At 38.1% G+C, this 18677-nt stretch overlaps 1 protein-coding gene and 1 pseudogene across 4 annotated transcripts in view; one reads left to right on the top strand and one right to left on the bottom strand.

Moving 5' to 3' along the window:
* Positions 1–18677, bottom strand: part of GRM8 (glutamate metabotropic receptor 8) — a 681950-nt gene that overhangs the window by 39775 nt on the left and 623498 nt on the right. The window lies entirely within an intron of this gene.
* LOC109456636 (transcription factor BTF3 pseudogene) lies at positions 5496–6145 on the top strand (annotated as a pseudogene).

The raw sequence follows: 18677 nt of genomic DNA, 5'->3' as shown, positions 1-18677 counted from the left end.
TCCCCTTGCATGAAAATGCATGAAATGGGGGTAATATAATATACCAGGTACATCAAAAGAATTTAATAAGCAATGTCAATAGTGATTATGGGTCAATTTCAGCATGAGGATGAAATAAAGAGCAGCACTGTGTCAACATCCCCCCCAAACAAACATACTCGTATAGGGAAAGATGATAGAAGTGGGAAATGTTACTAATTACTACATGACTATGTACTATGTTATCAGTGCTTTGAATTTAATATTTGCTATTTCATTCATTTTTGCAAGAACCTTATAAAACTCTTTTTTTTAACCCATTTTGTCCACCCCTACTCCCACCTCTGGCAACCAACAATTTGCTCTCTGTATTCATAGATTTGTTGTTGCTGTTGTTGTTGTTTTAGATTCCATATATAAGAGAGATCATGTGGTATTTGTGTTTCTCTGTCTGACTTATTTCACTTAGCAAAATGCCCTCAAGATCATGTGTGTCATCACAAATGCCTAGATAGTATTCCAGTGTGTGTTTGTGTGTGTGTGTGTGTGTGTCTACACACACCACATCTTTATCCATTCACCCATCAATAAACACTTAAGTTGCTTTTATGTCTTAACTATTGTAAATAATGCTGCAGTTAACATGGGTGGGGGTGCATGTATCTTTGCAAATCAATGTTTTTGAGTTCTGTGGATAAAGTACTCAGATGTACAATTGCTGGTTAATATGGTAGTTCTACTTTTTTGAAGGACATTGATAGTCTTTTCCACAGTGGTTGCACCAATTTACATCCGCACCAACACTTGTAATTTCTTATTTTTTGGATAATAGCCATTCTAACAGGTGTAAGGTGATATCTCACTGTGGTTTTGCTTTACATATTCTGGTAATTAGTGATGTTGAGCACCTTTTCTCATAACTGTTGGTCACCGGTATATCTTTTGAAAAATGTCTATTCAGTTCCCCTGCCCGGTTTTAAATTGGACTGTTTGTTTTTCTTTGCTATTGAGTTATATGAGTTCTTGACACATTTTGGATATTAACCCCTATCAGATACACGATTTGTTAATATTTTCTTCCATTCAGTAGGCTGCCTTTTCATTTTCTCAGTGGTTTTCTTTCCTGTGCAGAAATTGTTTAATTTGATGTATCTACTTGCTTATATTTGCTTCTGTTGCCTTTGCTTTTGGTGTCAACCCCCCCCCCCAAAAAAAAAAATCATTGCCAACACTGATGTCAAGGACCTTAACACCTATGTTGTTTTCTAGAAGTTTTATGCTTTCAGGTATTATGTTAATGTCTTTAAGTAAAAATCTTTAAAAATGAGGAAACTTGGGTGCAGCGAGTATAAATTAGCTTCTTAAGGTAAAACTGGGTGGAACGGTCCATCCTTCAAACCCAGATATGTCTGTCTCTCAAATCCGGGTTCTTCATTAGCACATGGCCACATACTTTGGCATTTTTAAGCTGCATCAGTCTGAATTTACTCATTTATAAAGAGATTTAAGCAGCTACTCTACTTTGACAGGGCCAGTGGAAACCGCCCCACCTGGACAGTTCCCTTGGTCTGACGACGACCTTGCTCTATTTCAATCACTGTAACAACTCAGGAATTTGTTTAACATCCTAAAATCCTTCTAAGTGGAATGTTTTCTATCTATTTTGAAGAAATCACATTATTTCTGTAAATGGTATATGTGAAACTTTAGAGTTTCCACCAGAATGTGGGATGAAAGCTGTATGTAGCGAAGTATACATGTGAGTCTGAAATGCTAGGCAGTCGTAACTTCCGATACTGAAAATACCCTTTTATAACAGAGAGGAAGGACTAGGCAATCCAATCAGCCATGAAGGAGAAGCCTCAGAGGACATCTGTCAATAGAGTTTAGGTGGGGACCTCTTGAGTGGAACACAAGTTCAAGGGAATGATCAGAGTGCAAAGCAATAGATTTCTAGATGAGGACTAGGAAACCAAAGCTAAGACAAAGAAATCCCTTAACCCTGAAATGTGTCCTAGAAAAGACAGGAGATAGATTCTGGAAATTTAAAGAAGTCGGTTTAGGCACAGCTCCCCAAGGGTTAAAGGATTTCATGATGAGAAGTGAGATTTGAGGACATAACGATTTTCAGAATTTACCATAGGACATGGGAGAGCTGTGTATGGGGAGGAACCGCTTTGCCTATTGAAGCAGCAGCTACTTTGAGAAATTCAATTGTTCTGATGCTATATTCCTACCTACAATATTTTCTTCTATAAGAAAAAAACAAAAACAAAACAACTTGCCAGCCACGCATGCTGGACTCTGTTGGATGAAGTGAAAGGAAGATGGTGTCTATTAGGGCCAAAGAGCATCCTAATCTCCTGGGGAAGACCAGAAAAGTAGGCGTATTAGCATTTGGATGTGTACACATTTTTTTGGGGGGGGCCTCAGGAGATTCAGCTCCCAGCAGGAGAGTTGGTCCACAGGCCCCCATTGCATTAGACCTCATCTTGGGAAGCCCCTCTCTGGCACACCACCACGGGCAACTGAAAACAGCTCTACACAAAACATTAAGGAGATGCTGTGTCTCTAGAAAAGTGGGGGGAAATGGCACTGCTGGCTGGCTCTACTGTTTTCGTCTGATGAACACGTTGACAATTCTTACTAAATATTTTATAGCATTATTTACTTCTTCACTTTTTCCACCTGACTTCTGACCTTTTCTATACCAATACATACAAACTTCACTTTGCCCACACCTGTAAAAGAGGCGCTCTGATGGGCATGATGTACCTGAGGTGTCAAGTTGGCCTTTTATCACATGAAATTTGATTATGGGTAATAAATTATGCATTGATTTTGCATTAAGTGATGAAATAACTTGTTAATTAGAAGAAATCAAAGTTATTGACACATAGTGAGTCTCTCTACACTTATTATTGGCATAAGATAGAATATCATGACATGAATACAAGAGCATATTTATTTTGTTCCTTTTTTTAAGTCTCTGGGAAAACAAATGTAGACCTCTCCTCTTTTGAAGAATTTATCAGAGATTTATTCATAATTCAGATTTATTTTTTTCTCAACTTATGAGGTTGTCTCCCAGGTCCAAATGCACACTTCTGTATACTCTGGTTTGTGATGTTGGGGCAGGGTCCTTGCAAATTATTTTCCTTCTTGTTAGCTGGATTGCTGTTTTGCGGTGCCAAAAGGGAGCACAGGAGGGAGACTGGAAGATAAGGGGAGAGAAGGGACTTTCTGCTTCCAAAGAGCACTCAGCAATCACCCCTACCCCAAAGGTAACATGTGGCTCCGGTCTACATTTCCTGTCATCACTTTTATAGGAGCCTCACATTCTACCTGATAAAAACTGGCACAATCATCTATAGAAGGACATTTTGGTTGTTTCCATGTCTTGGCCACCGTAAATGAAGCTGCAATGAACATGGGAGCACATATATCTTTACGGATAAATGTTTTCAGATTTTTTAGGTAGACACCCAGGAGAGGGATTGCTGGGTCATACGGTAATTCTATTCTTAATTTTTTGAGGTACCTTCACACTGCCTTCTATAGCGGCTGCACCAATCTGCATTCCCACCAACAGTGTATAAAGTTTCCTTTTTCTCCACAGCCTCTCCAACACTTGTTACTACTTGTCTTGTTGATGATAGCCATTCTAACTGGTGTGAGGTGATATCTCATTGTAGTTTTTATTTGCATTTCTCTGATGATTAGAGGTATTGAGCATATTTTCATATGTCTATTGGCCATTTGTTATGTCCTCTTTGGTGAAATGTCTATTCAGGCCTTCTGCCCATTTTTCAATTGGATTTTTTTTTTTTTGAGTTGTATGAGAAGATGTGGTATTTATACACAATGGAATACTACTCTGCCATAAGAAGAAATGAAATAGTGCCATTTGCGACAACATGGATAGAGCTTGAGATTATTATACTAAGCGAAATAAGTCAAACAGAAAAAGTCGAGAACCATATAATTTCACTGATATGTGGGATATAAAACTGAAAACAACAAAGGAATAAGACAAATAAATAAAGAAACAAAAACTCATAAACACAGACAATAGTTTAGTGGTTACCAGAGGCTGAGGGGGGAGGTGGGTGGTAGATGAGGGTAAAAGGGATCCAATATATGGTGATGGAAGGAAAACTGACTCTGGGTGGTGAGCACACAATGTGATATATAGATGACGTATTACAGAATGGTACACCTGAAATCTATGTAACTTTACTAACCATTGTCACCCCAATAAACTTTAATTAAAAAAACAAAAATGAAAAAAACAGATAAAAAAAAAAAAAAAAAAAAACTAGCCCAGCATGGCTGTTCTCTTCTTCAGAGGAATGAGCTGTAGGTCTAGGAAACTCTTCTCCAGGCCCCTGAGGTACAGGCGGCAGCTGAGTGGGGCTCCCTGCTCAGAGGTCTGAGTCCTGGCTCTGAAGGACCCCTCCTCTGAGGCCAGAAGTACCAGATCCGCCACACAGCAAACCTTCCCCCGCACTCCCAGGCCGGAAGTGTGAATTGTAACTCCACAGGGCTCCTCCTCCCAGCTTCCAGGTTCTGATAACCCTAGTTTTTCCCTTTATTTCTCCATTCCTAGGGAATAGTCACTACTTTTTGAACTCATTGCTGTATGACTATAGCACTCCCATTAACTTTTTATTGCCCAATGTCTTTGTCACCAACTCTCTTTTTAGATTTATCTCTGTTGTAATACCTCATGGCGTTTCTGTTTTCCTTGAGTAGACCCAAACTGAGCACAGAATGCATATATTAAGAAGCTCCCTGTAAGGTAATTAGATAAACAATGCCAAATATTAACAACTTTGATCTACCCAATATTTCTCAGCTTTATTGCTGTGGCTTTTGTTGTTTAAAATGGAACTGAGCACAGGACTAGTGTTGTCATCTTTAATAACTGGGTTCTTTATATCTGGGAACTCATTGGGCCTTCAACTTTCTATTATTTTTGTTACTTTTTAACTGATGTATAAAATACAGACCACAACATGTATAGAGAGCAATAATCTCAGATTTATAGCTCAATTAATTTTATGTGTGTATACACCCAGATCAAGATATAGCTCATTTGCAGCCTTCATATTTTAAAAGAACTCTCAATAACAAATGATCCCTTATGAGGAGAGAACAAAGGAAAACAAGCTCACGTTAATGTCCGAGACACAACATAAAATATTTAGTGGCATAATGCTAATTGTTTGACCATTTTCAATAAAAACTATAACTGATATGACTGTTCTTCCGCCCCCACTATAAGTAAACAACTTTGTTAGGTATGCTAAAATGTGTTATCCGGGGAAATCATGAAATACCATCCATTTTTTCATTCAGGAATAAGTTTTAAAACTCCTTTGTGAACCTCCCTCTAGCTGCCATCTGGCCTGCCTACGTGTGTGCGCCTATTCTCTGCTCATCCACCCAAGACCTCTCAGCGACAACCCTAGTCCTGCCCACAGCCCTGTTTTCTCACCAAGTAAAAGAAAGAAACTATCATGAACCAGAAGAAATTTGCCGAACTCCAGGTACAAGTGCATATTGGTGGGAGAGGAATTGCTCACAGAAAGAAGGAGTTCACAGAACAGCTACAGCAGATGATAAAGAAACGTCAGTTCTCCTTAAAGAAGGTAAACAACATCTCTGGTAGTGAAGAGCTGAGCACGTTCGCAAACCAAGGAGCAGCGATGCACTTTTGACAACCGTGAAGTCCAGGCCTCTCTGGCAGCGATCACTGTCACCATCACCAGCCACGCGGAGACCAAGCAACTGACAGAAACACTACCTGGCACCGCAAACCAACTCGGTGCAGACAGGCTGACTACTGTGTTTCCCTGAAAATAAGACCTAGCCGGAAATAAGCCCTCGCATGATTTTTCAGGATAACATCCCCTGAACATAAGCCCTAATGCATCTTTTGGAGCAAAAATTAATATAAGAACCGGACTTATTTTTGGGGAAACACAGTAGTTCAAGGAAACTGGCTGAGGCTCTGCCCGAAAAATCTGGGGATGGAAAAGCATCACTTGCTAATACTGGAAAGGAGCAGGATCGAGTTCCAGATCTTGTGGAGGATTTTGGTGAGGCCTTTAAGAAGGGAGCAAACGGAATTGAGTCAACTTCTGTAGAAGATAAAACTTGAAGTTACTGGGAGCTGCTATTTTATATTCTGACTGCTTTTTAAAATTTTGTTCATGGATCTGATAAAAATCTCGATCTCTAATCTTTTTAAGCTCAAGCCCCTTGGACACTGCAGCTCTTTGCAATTTTTGCTCATACAAAAATCATTCTTTGCAGCTAATTACGGTGAAGAAGCCTGGGAATAAAGTTTGAAACAAAGGTTAATAAAGCTCTTTGCCTAGGAAAAATAAAACAAAACCACCAACAATAACAAAAACTCCTTTTTTTGTGTGCCAAGTATCAGGTTAAATTTCAAGGATATCAAGATGAATCTAACATGGTCCTTGTACCGAGTACAGCTATAGTCAAGTGGCAAATTCATTCATCTAAATAGTGGTGCAGGTTAAGTTTGGTAAGGATAAGAAGACAGGAAGAAATAGGGGTTTATGAGGGAATAGCCTTAGTGTTTTCCGGACAAAAAGAATAAAAAAAGGGGTGGTCAGATGATTCAGCTGGTTAGAGCACGAGCTCTTAATAACAAGGTCGTCGGTTCAATTCCCCCATGGGATGGTAGGCTGTGCCCCTGCAACTAAGATTGAAAGCAGCGACTGAACTTGGAGCTGAGCCGCGCCCTCCACAATTAGATTGAAGGACAACAACTAGACTTGGAGCTGATGGGCCCTGGAGAAACACACTATTCCCCAATATTCCCCAATAAAAACAAATGTAAAAAAAAAGAATATGTCTGTCAGAGAAAGCATGTTCAGAAACAGTAAATGATTTAGAATGGCTGGAACATAAGGCAAGATGTGGGTTGAGGAGCGATAGTGCTAGGAAGTTTGGACATCAGGAAACCCATAAAGATTTTTTAATCTAGAAGGTTTTTCTCTTTTTCTCTCTTGTTTTCTTGTTAGAGAAGTAACACTGGATGCAGACTGGAGGACAGATTTTAGGGGGCCGAAGAAGTTAGTAATTAGGAGACTGATGGCTTTTTTGTTGTTGTTAGTTTAGGTGAGAGATAAGGAAGACTTGAGACCCCAGGACATATTATTAGTCATGAAGAAATAAGGCCAGATTTGAGAGGTTTCTGGAGAATTTTGGAATTCAGAGATTTTGGTGATAGAATCCATGTGTGGAACGAAGGACACAGAGGAGTCATGGGTTCCTGGGGTCACGGAGTGAGCCATTATCAGAGATTTGAAACTGAAAGCAAAGCAGTGAATTTCTGTTTTGATTTGGTTTGTTTGAAACAACTTTCACACATAGAAGTGGATATATTCAGCAGCAACTGGGAATGGAGATATGACGCTTAGAGGAAAGGTCAGAGATCTAAATAACATATTTGGGAAACAACATCAGGAAAGGGGATAAAGGAGCTTACCCAAGACAGAATATTGAGTTAGAAAAGTAGAGAACTAAGAGAAACAACACGAGAATTGAAGACTAGGGAAAAGAAAGAAGAGCCAGCAAAAGTCACAGACAAGAAATATTCATAGAGGTTAGAGAAGGAGCGATATGGCTGGATGATTAAGAACGTGGAACCTGGAGACAGCCAAGCTGGGTTTCACTCCATCCTTTACCACCTAAGATTATGTGACCCTGGAACAGTAGCACACGGATGAAAAATGGTTTAATGGTAACTACTTCCTAGGGAGGTTGTGAGAAATCAGTAAGCTAATGCATGAAAAATACTCAGAACAGTGTTTGGCACACAGTACCAAGTGTGACTAAGCATTAGCAATTATGATACGCCAGAAGCTCAGTTTTTACTGGTCAAGTCAGGGGTACTTCCTCATATAGCTTTTTAATGCATTATAATATAAATTATGAGGCACTCCATCAATCCAAAAAAGATTAGACTTAATTTTATTTGCATTATATCAAAGTAACATTGTGTGATGTTGGCTTATTTTCTACACCATTATTTCTTGTCTGTTGTGCTCTCGTTAGTTTTTGTTTATAAAAACCACATTTAATTTTTTCTGACCTTTTAAAAATAAATCATTCAGTATACTACTTTATTCTTAAAATTCCCATCTATATGCTTTACATTCTGTTTACACCCAACTAGTAACAATATACTTATTTGAATAATGGTTAAACTTTGTATTCACATCACATAGTTTATAAAAGGATTTCCATAAGTTCTGCATGAATTATTTATTTTTAACTGCAGGATAGTTAGAAAAGTGACTGCTAGCATTTCCATTTTACAGATTTTTTAAAAATGAGCACAGGGCTGCAAAATAATGTTTTAAAACTCATAGAAGAGTTGAGGGAACGTGGCTTCATTATGGCAGTACACTGATACAATCGCTATCCGAAAATCGACTGTCCAGAGCCACGAAATCTCCAGAATTTTCAGACAAAGAAATAGTTGGCCAGGGAAACAAAAGTGTCCATCACATATTGTACTACCCCTATGATCATAGTTAAGAAGAACTGCGACCCTAAAAATAACACTTGGTGGACTCAGATCAGTTAACCATGGGGAGCTTAAGAAGCATGTAGAAAGTGGCAGCCTGGGAAAAAAGAGCAGGAACAGTAGGTATTATAAAAGGAAGGAAGGGAGGCTGAGGTCAGCAGCCGAGGCAGAGATAATATTTACTAGAAACAACAGTGAGTAAGGGACAGATTAAATAAAGAACAAGCACTGTCATCAATAAAGATGGTTCTGAACCAGGTCAGATCAGGTGGAACAAGATCTAGAGACCCAGTGAACTCCTCAAGAGACCCAAGTACCAAGTCAGAAAACAGGTACGGGCAGGCTGGAAGTTGGTGTCAGAGAGTATGACGATCAATGAAGGCTGTTACACAAAGGAAGAAGGCAGTGTCAGTGGGTCCAGGGAGAGCTGATAGGGGTCCGGGTAGGACAATAATCAGCAGTACAGACTCTAATCATGCAGGAGGACTTGGGTGCCTTGGCAGGAGTGATCAATGTCTGAGAGGTAGCAGATGCTCACAAAGTATTTTCAGGGGTTGATGACTAGAACTGGTTTACTTTTCAGAGCAAGGCTGGGTTGATGACAGTTATCATATGACCTGCTGGGATTAGTTATAAACTCTTTGTCTTCATGGTGAAGAACCCTCCATCATAAGAGGAAGTGACTCTGTCACTTCTTTGGTCAGCAGGGATTGGAAACCTTCATTCCAAGAATGAAAAAGTTACATAGATTTATAATTTGGTGATCACTGGGGAATGGGAGAAAATGGAAAACAGCCAACTACCCTTTAATGCTAGAGCAGTGAAAGGCACACAGTTTACCACTATGGTTCAAGGTCAGTTAGGACATAGTGTGAAAGCCTGCTTGTCAAGGTATGCACGGACAATGCAATCAGACCACATGTAGTTTAAAAGCCTTCCTACAGGATCTGCTTACAGGAGATGGGGAAAGAAAACTTCTAAATTATCTGCGGCAAGTGTCAGACTTTTCAGACTTTCTCTTTTTAATATGCAAAAGTGTGTACTACAGCATAACCCCCCAAATGCCAATTTTAAAGGAAAAATATGAATACCACGTACTGGACTTAAAAAAGAAAATTTGGTAAAATGCTGACAGTAAAAGCAAATTGACTTATGTACTACGACTGTTTTAGTAAAACTCATTGCAGATTCTTAGTGTTCTAAAAGTATTATACATATATTATATATGTATTATATATGTAATAGGACATACATTACTCTAAGTAGTAATAGTCCAAAATAGAGTTTCAGATTTATATCTCTTATGAGTTATTAAACAATTTGAGAATGCTTCTATCTCCAATTTAATGCTTATTTAGTACATTTAAAAATTAGAGAAATAAAAATGCTATTAACCAAATGCATACTTTGTAATATGTAGTTTGGGGTGTCGAATACAGACACAGAGTTAGAGGAGTAGATATAATCATCAAACGTGCAGAGCACGTAGGTTAAAAAGGTCTATCTGTTCCCCTGGGAACAACAGTTCCCTGCTACACATTCCAGATGATTCCGGGGGTGCTGTCAAGTCATCTAGCGAAGGAATGATCACAGGTCCCGGGTCCTGCATTATCACTCTGTCCTTCTGACAAGTGGGATGGGTTAAAAGTTAGGGAGTGAGACTCAAGAAGGACCCATCTCTGATTCCCAGGAACTGAGATACTAGTCTCAGAGAAAGAAATTCTCTTTCTGCTGCAGTTGCTAAGCTGAGACGATGTGATCTGGGGTCATGAGCCTTCATCTTCCCTGTCATGAAGAGGAAGCATATCTACTGCAGAGAGAATGAGGCCCACACACAAAAAAGGAAGCAGCAATAGAGCAAAAAGAGGGAGAAGGCAGAGCACACGACTACAAGACAAACATGAGCTCTGGCTCTGTCGGATTGACTGACTATGAGACTGTTCATGTAACTACGTAGCCTAATGTTTCCTTAAAAAGCAAAAGTTTGAGAACCAAAAGATGCTGACCAAATTACTTGGGAACATTAAACATTAGACATGGGCACAGTCCTAGAAAGCTAGGAATATTTGGCAAGGAAATTGTTACCAAATCATGGCTTTTTTTTTTTTTTCATAGAAGTGTTTTTAGCAACCAAATATGGTGGTACTTTATCAGTCAATATTCCAAGCCTGGCATAGTTACAAACTAGAGTTTAATATCTTTTAGTTTGATACATACTTCAGAAATATGAAATATATATTAAATTGAAAAAAAAACCACCACATACATTAAGGATTATTGTCAAGTTAACCACGTGATGAAAGGTAGTTACCCCTCCCAAGAGCACTGTGCCCTCCCTCCTTCCAGGCTCCACGCAGACAGGGGAGAAGAGAAGGTGACTAGGTCGGATCTCTGACATGTGAGCAGAGGTGGCCTGCATCACTTCTGGGCCGAAGCATTTAAAAACAAGTGCTTTATGTGATAAAGCAAGTAAAATAAAACAATTATAGAATATAGGTGGGGAAAATATGGGTCTTCACTGTAAAATTCTTTTACCGTTTCTGTATGTTTGAACATGTTCATAATAAAATACTGGAAATAAGAAAAAGAAAAAAACAACAACAGTGCTTGACCACCTCCCCCTCCTCCTCCCCTGCCCCGCCCCCCCCTTCCTTCCTCTGCTACAGTGATTACAGAGGTCACACCTTGAGATAATGGAGACACCAGCTGAAAGCAGTTTTCATTGCTGAGTGACCACACGGGAAGCAGCGGGACTCAGGAGAGTCATGTAATTCACAGCAGGCTTTGCATGAATGAAAGTAAACCTCAGTTCTGATAAACCACTGAGATTTGGGGGGTTATTCTGTTACAACATAACTTAGTTTATTCTCAGTAATGTTTCCTTTTTTATTTCCCATTCCATTTTGCTCAAAGGGTTTAGTTTGACCATATCTGAGTAAGGCATTTCCAAAAAAAAAGATCCAATGCTTTTTACATAAGTACCATTTTGGAAATGTAGAATATGATTTATGGGAATTCTATTTTCAAGGAATCACATAGATGCTTATAGTTGTGAAATGTTAGTTAATTACTGATCAAGGTATGCATATTGCATGTTGACAAGATGCAGTCTTCATTAAATTGAAAATGAAACATTTTAACATTCACTGTAAGTTTTCTGTTTTCACATTAATTCTGGTTTTCTTTTGGTAATGGAAGTCCAAATTTTTCCTTCTTTTGGAACGTGGACTTTTCCCCATGAATTAATGTTTTTCCTATTCACTATATTTACAATGATGATATACTTGTACGGTATATGTATGTGTAACATCAGTGCACTGATGATTTTCCAGCTGATGACTTTTAATTGTCGCTAGACATATAAAACATTTTTTATCAATCATTTTAACAATTTTTTTCCAATTATTCGGCTAAAATCACATATATACATAATAAAAATAAAAATAAATCTATGGCATCAATTGATTTTCCCTAGTCCATTTTTTCCCAATAAAATATTGACCACTGTTTATGAAGATAACATAATTTTGTGCCTGAAATTTTACAAAAGTGTGCTGGAAAAGAGCTTCTTAACCATCAATTTCCAAATAACTAAGTTTTTGTTACTAACTATAGTGCAAGATATCAAATTCGTCAGCTAGCAAGTAGTGATAACTGGTAGTGGAGCCAAATTATAGAGGTCTTTCACAGGAAGAAGGAAAAATGAAGGTCTTCAATTGTGCAGTTGGAGTAATTTTTCAGCTTCAAGTTTCTAAAGTGGAATAATGAACAGAAAAAAACAACTCTTGTCACCAATTAGGTTTCAGATTGATGGACGCAAGCAAACCTTTACTAGGACTAAAATCGATGTGTTGTGTAAGAAGAGTTATAGATGTATAAAAACCACAACCATTCTGCTTTCCTTCCTTCTCACATCGCCTCAATTGCCTCTAGTGTCTTAATCAGGTAGGCTTATTAATTAATCTTACCACTAATTAACATGAATATTGACTAGAGTGGCCCAAATTCAATACCTTCAGCACCTTCTTGAACAGACATTCAGATGGCAGTTCTTTCCGTGAGATTACTTAATAGCATTTATATATTGATATGTTTTCCCTACACAGCCCCACTCTAGAGATGGTTCTTATTCAATGAGGACAGTTCAGACTAGTGGTGGCTTAGGAACCCCTCAAAGTCTGGGGCAAGACCAGTGTTCCCCAAAATAAATGGAGCAAGGAAAGGGTAGTTGCTCAACTCTACAAACTGTGTTTATCTATAGTTGAGGGTAAGTGGAGTCAACCCAGGAAAAATTAAGTAAACAAAACTTCAGTCCCAGTCTGTTCTTTCTGTGTGTCTCCCACCCCACTTTATGATGCTTCTTTTGAACGTATCCCTTGTAGAACTCTTGCCTTGGAAAAGTGGATTTCAAGTCTTCTGCCTATTTGACTGGAAACTCCCAGAAGGGCCTCTTTCTTTCCCAGGAAGCCCATTTCCACCTCTGAAAACCATACTCATCATTTAAAGCCTCACTAATCCATATACTCAAGAATCTTTCCTGAATGTCTCAATGGGTGGCCTCTGCTAAGCAAAGGGTGCATAAGTGAAAGGCAATTCCTCCTTTCAAGGAAATAGCCTAGTGGTGAAGACAGATGCAAACCAATAGGTAAAATATAATGCAGTAATTTACACGGGCGTGACATACAAAAGATAATCACAGAAACACAAGGAGATGGTGCTAATCCAAACTTAACAGGTTCTCAACAAAGTCTTCCCAACGACCCACAGTCGAGTAAGTGTTTCTCCCTTTTCTACTTTCCTCACATAATTGACCTGTGGCAGCGTGCTTTGTCATTAAGAAATTGATTCTGAAGCTAGGCAGCACGGCTTCAGATCCCACTCTACAACTTGTCTCCCTTTGTGACTTCAGGCAAGTCACCACCCGTCTCCATATATCAATTTCTCCATCCTTCTCATCTATAAAATGCAATTACAGTAGCATATATCTTACGACATTGGTGTAAGGATTAATTGGGGTAATACATTTAGAATGTCCTATTAGACCAGTGCTTGGCATTTAGTAAGCAATAAATACAGGGCTATCAATGTATAATGTTTCCTCGTCTGCAATCAGATTGTTATTAGTATAACTATAACCTTTAATAAATTATAATTCCCTTTGGAGCACTTATCTATGTTGGCAAAATGCAAACAGTAGGGACTCAATAATTTCTCCATAATCAATACTTTCTCTGCCTAAACACCTGGATTCTTCCCTTTTCTGGAATCTGATTTGTTTTTATTTGCTCTCTACTCCTGGCAGTGTTAAAGTACTAACGTCCCTTTGACTGGAGTCCAGAATGATGGCCGGGCCTGAGGAAAGCACCTGTTCCTATTATCAGTTTCTTCTTCTGGGGTCATGTTCCCTATTTGCAAGAAATATTGCCCTACATAACACCCCCATTCTTCTTCAACCCTATTTTCCTATAACCCACCCTAAGTTTTCCATGGTTTCAATTTGTGCAACAATAACCCACTTCGATCAATCAAGACATCTCTTCTGGGCTCTGGGTTCTCCCTCTCCCATTCTCACTGCTCAACATGAAATCCCCTTTGCTGCCATTGTTTTACTTACAGTGATACTGAAAGTATCTATAGTGGCAGCACAGGGATAGCATGGCAACACGCCCTCATCTTAGAGTATTTATTAGTTATGAATGAGGAAGAAAATTACATTTCCAACTTGAGCTTTTGGCCTAACTTTTATGTTTCATTATATCTTTGTATATTATATATCTTTTGGGATTGTAAGTGAATGCAGTTTGTTTTACTGCCATCAACTAAGAATTGAGAGGTAAGTTGGTTAAGTCAAATGAGTTGTCTCTCAAATAAATGATCTAGCATGTGTTTTAAAGAATGGATGACATTTATAAAGAAAAGTTTAAAGAAATTTTGCAACCCTAGAATGGCATGAACTATATGAAGCTCTGTCCCATTGAATAAATCAGGACCACTAGCAAATCATTATCAGATAATAATAGTGACTGCAGAACCAACATCATAATGAATACAGTGCATCAGTGGGAATGGTGCTCCACAGACCTGAGCAAGTGGATCAATAGATGGTTTTCTTTCCACAACACAAACCTGGATGTGGGGACTTAAATCCACTACTTGGTACTGATTCTTAATTATTCTAGGGTGGGGTGGGTGTAGGGGAACAAATGATGATTCTAGAATAAATTTGGGAAGCACACTGGAACTCTACAGATAAGGAAGGAAAATGGATATTTGAGATTAAAAGTTATTTTAATATTTTTTTCGACTAATTTATAGTTAAAATATTGAAATAGATATGTGATTCCTGGATGAGAATGGTTGGCTATACAGGTAATGCAATATTACGGGATTTTGATTTCTGGGGTATTGCTTATGGTACCAGAAAGATAGATCCTTGAGGAGACAAAGTACAAAATTTTGTGTGATTTAGAAAGTAAGTGTTTGTCCAGAGAACAACTAAGATGATCATAAACAATTTAAATGAATATGGAGGGAGGAGATGAATAAAAGCCCACATTAAGTTATGAAATCAATTACAAATTGAGCACAGCATGAAGATAAATGTTGTGTAGAAATTACAATACAACCAAGTAATAATAAAAGTAAGGATTACTGCCATTCATTGAGGGCTAACTAGTTCCCAGACACTTGAAAGATGCCTAATTCAATGTTCCAGTGTCCCTTTGTGATAAGTAATTATTGTCTCCAATACACAGATTGTTTTAAATGTGGCTTAATTGATTTAAGTCACTTGCTGAAAATCTCTTAGCTGGAAAGTGGTGGAAATAACATTTGCAATTGAGGTCATCTGGGTCCACAGTTCATACCATAAACCATTAAGTTTATTGCCTCTCCATGGTACCTAGACATTTAAGGAGAAAACATTTGGGCAGAAAACATCTTAAAGGCACTTCAGATACGTCTATACATAGGATGTAGGTAATAAATATAACAAAATTGTCATGATAATACAAAAGAATTTCAAAGTGCAAATGAAACATGGGAAAATGGGATAGTTATTGCCCTTCTTGTCATTTTGACAATACCAGGATAGAAAGCTTTAACACACACACACACGCACGCACGCACGCACACACGCACGCACGCACACACTGTTGATTACAAGGAAAAGGGGAAATCACCCTGAATATAAATCCAGATTATATTCAGCTGCAGTAATACTGAGGTCCACTGGCCTGAAAAAGGACATAGATAGGATGTCCCTGACACAATCAGAGAGCTGCCACGGCAGCACGTACTTATCTATTGCTGCACAACTCATTTGGCAGAAAGCAGAAGCGCCTACAAGTTCTTTCCTAAGACATACAACAGCACTTCAAAGCTGTAACAAAGACTATACAAATGACACTGAACACTATCCATGGATTGATAACACATTAAAAAAACACACATGGGTTTTAGTTGAAAATAAGCTCAATGTGAGTCAAGAGTTGATACAGCTTCCAAATGAAAGGTGATGTGATCTTAGTATTCATGAAAAATCTATTGACTGGATCCCTGATAAACTGACCTGTGCTGTCCCAACCTCTCTCGGCATACTCTGTTTTATTCTTTATCTATATATCTATATCTATATCTATATCTATATCTATATCTATATCATCTATATCTATATATACTTGAAGGACTTTTGAAGATAATCAGCCTGTTTAAAATGAAAACAAGATCCAAACAACTATGGTGTCTGTCCTCAAATAAGTAAAAGATTGATTGATTGATTAGTCTTAATTTTTTTTTTTTTTTTTTTTTATGGTCCCATCAGTATAAGTTAGAGATAAATTTTTACCCAACCTAAGGAGAGATTTAGACAACTATGTTATAAGTTAGCTTGGAAGATAAGTAGTTTTCAGTCACAGAGATGTTCGGACGTCCTGTGGACAGATATCGGATAGCCTCAATTCTTAACAGACAATTGGTTCAGTGGCCTTTAAATTTTTTGTCCCTGCAGACACTGTGATTTGTACATATTGCTTCATAGTCTTGCTTGTCATATTAACACATATTTGTGAAATATCTTGACTAAGCTTTGAAACCCGTCTTTAGACATAACCAGCTTGAAGGTTTCCCTGCAGAAACCTTCACGGAGATTTTACCTAGATCCTTGGGCTCATTACCTGAGTCCTGAAAAGCCATATGGAGATATTCTTAAATGTTATACACATCAATATATTCAGAAAATTGCCCTTTCTTCCCATGGAGGTACCCATAAGCAGTCTTCCTCACTCAGGGTGTGGGGAGCGGGGAGATGAGTACTGCTTAGCAGCTATCCCATGGCCTCCATATATGTGGGAGACTCAGATGTTACTAAGGTCAAGCTCAGTGGAAAGCTTAGTATTTCAGGATTGTGCTGTCCATTCAAGTTTACTGTGATAGGATCACCACCGCTTCCTGGTTTATACCTATGTTAAATACGAACAGCACTGAACTTGGGCATGATAAGGGTAAGCTGATTTTAATTATGTGGTCTTAGCAAGACATCACCTTGAGAATTTTAGAATGGAAACATCCTGAACAAATCCATAGACAACCAGGCAATATCATAACACTTCTTGTATTTCCAGAATCATTTTTCCCTTCAGGGTGGATTGTAATGAGAATGGCTCTATGGGTTATGCTTTTTATCCCACTGAGGGAAAAGTTCTCATAAGACTACCAAGATGAACCATATGTGTCTTAATGAACAGTAGTGTGAACTGTGTACTAACAGGATCAAATTTTAGAAAGAGTAGGGAATTAAATGTATCAAAGTGAATTTCACTATGTAGAAATACGTTTTCCCATTGATTGACATTAAATTGAGGCTAGTTTCCTGCAGAAAATATATCATTCATGCTTTTCAACTGTATATTACAAACATAGCAATCTTTTAAGAATCATAAGGTTTAAGATTATTTCCTGATACAACATATTATTAGAGTGTGAGGAATAGGAAAAGAAAACTTATAAGCGAATAGCTTTAATATCTCTTCTATTTAAGAGTCATGGAACAGTCATAAAATAGTTGTAAAAAATTTTTACTTTAAACACAAAATCATGTAATAATTGATATTAAATAAGTAAGCTCTACTCTATTAAACCAGATGAAAATGTGAAATATTTAGTGCATGTTTGGGGCCAGGTCTACACTAAAATCTGCTATAGTTAGCCAGAATTATATAACAAGAATATGAGCTCAAAATGTTGCAAGTACCCAAATTCAGCAGCACAAAAAGTAGGGAAGGAAGAAGATGGAGAAGGTCAAAGCAATTCAGGTTGGTTGGCCATGGGACATGAAAGACACCCATCTCACCATTGCCAACACTAGAATAGCAAGAAGGAGTAATCTAACCAATCTTGTCTGCTAAATACTGTTGTAACTCACATTATACAGATGAGAGCTGAGTCTCAGAGTAGTAACACATGCAGGACATAGCAAACAGTACACAGCAGAACTGAGATTTGTATCCTGGAAGTCAGGTTTGATATCCATGTGTGTAACCACTGTGTGTAACCGTGCAGCCTCCATGCCATGAGACAGAATGCGATTGAATTGCTCAGGGTGTTAGTTAAAATAATGTACAATTTACAACTAGTGCACATTGTGGTCAGTTAGAATTGACCCTAAAATATCCTGTAGTAGAAATATGCCCTTTAGCTTTTCAAAATAAATGTATATTTCTCTGTTTGCCCTATAAGGTTTGCAACCAACAGGAAGAAAATTCTTGTCACTAACATGGTTTCCATACTTCAATTAAGTCTTAAACTATCACGAATTCCTTTTCAAGAAAATAACAGCTTTCCTTTTTCCCATTACAAAATGACTTTAAAACACCAACTTTCTTGCAGGGTCCACAAGATGAGTGAAATAAGAAAACCAAAAAAAATTAAATGCGAGAAAAATTTGAAGGTATACAAGGGAACTTAACTGGTTCTTGCTACCAACACTCTATAATTTGTCATGAGAGAGCTGCTTAGTAGACATAATTCCCTTCTCTCTTCCTAGGGCACTATGGCAGAACGATTTATGATACCGCATTAACTGGAAGTACAAGGAAAATGTGGTAGAAGGGGATAAGGAACTCACTAATGT

This window comes from Rhinolophus sinicus, chromosome 8 (genome assembly GCF_057876585.1).
Source record: "Rhinolophus sinicus isolate RSI-liver-muscle chromosome 8, RSI-T2T, whole genome shotgun sequence".
NCBI lineage: Eukaryota > Metazoa > Chordata > Mammalia > Chiroptera > Rhinolophidae > Rhinolophus > Rhinolophus sinicus.
Note: the sequence above shows the minus strand (reverse complement) of the source record. Positions and strands in the feature narration are given on the sequence as shown.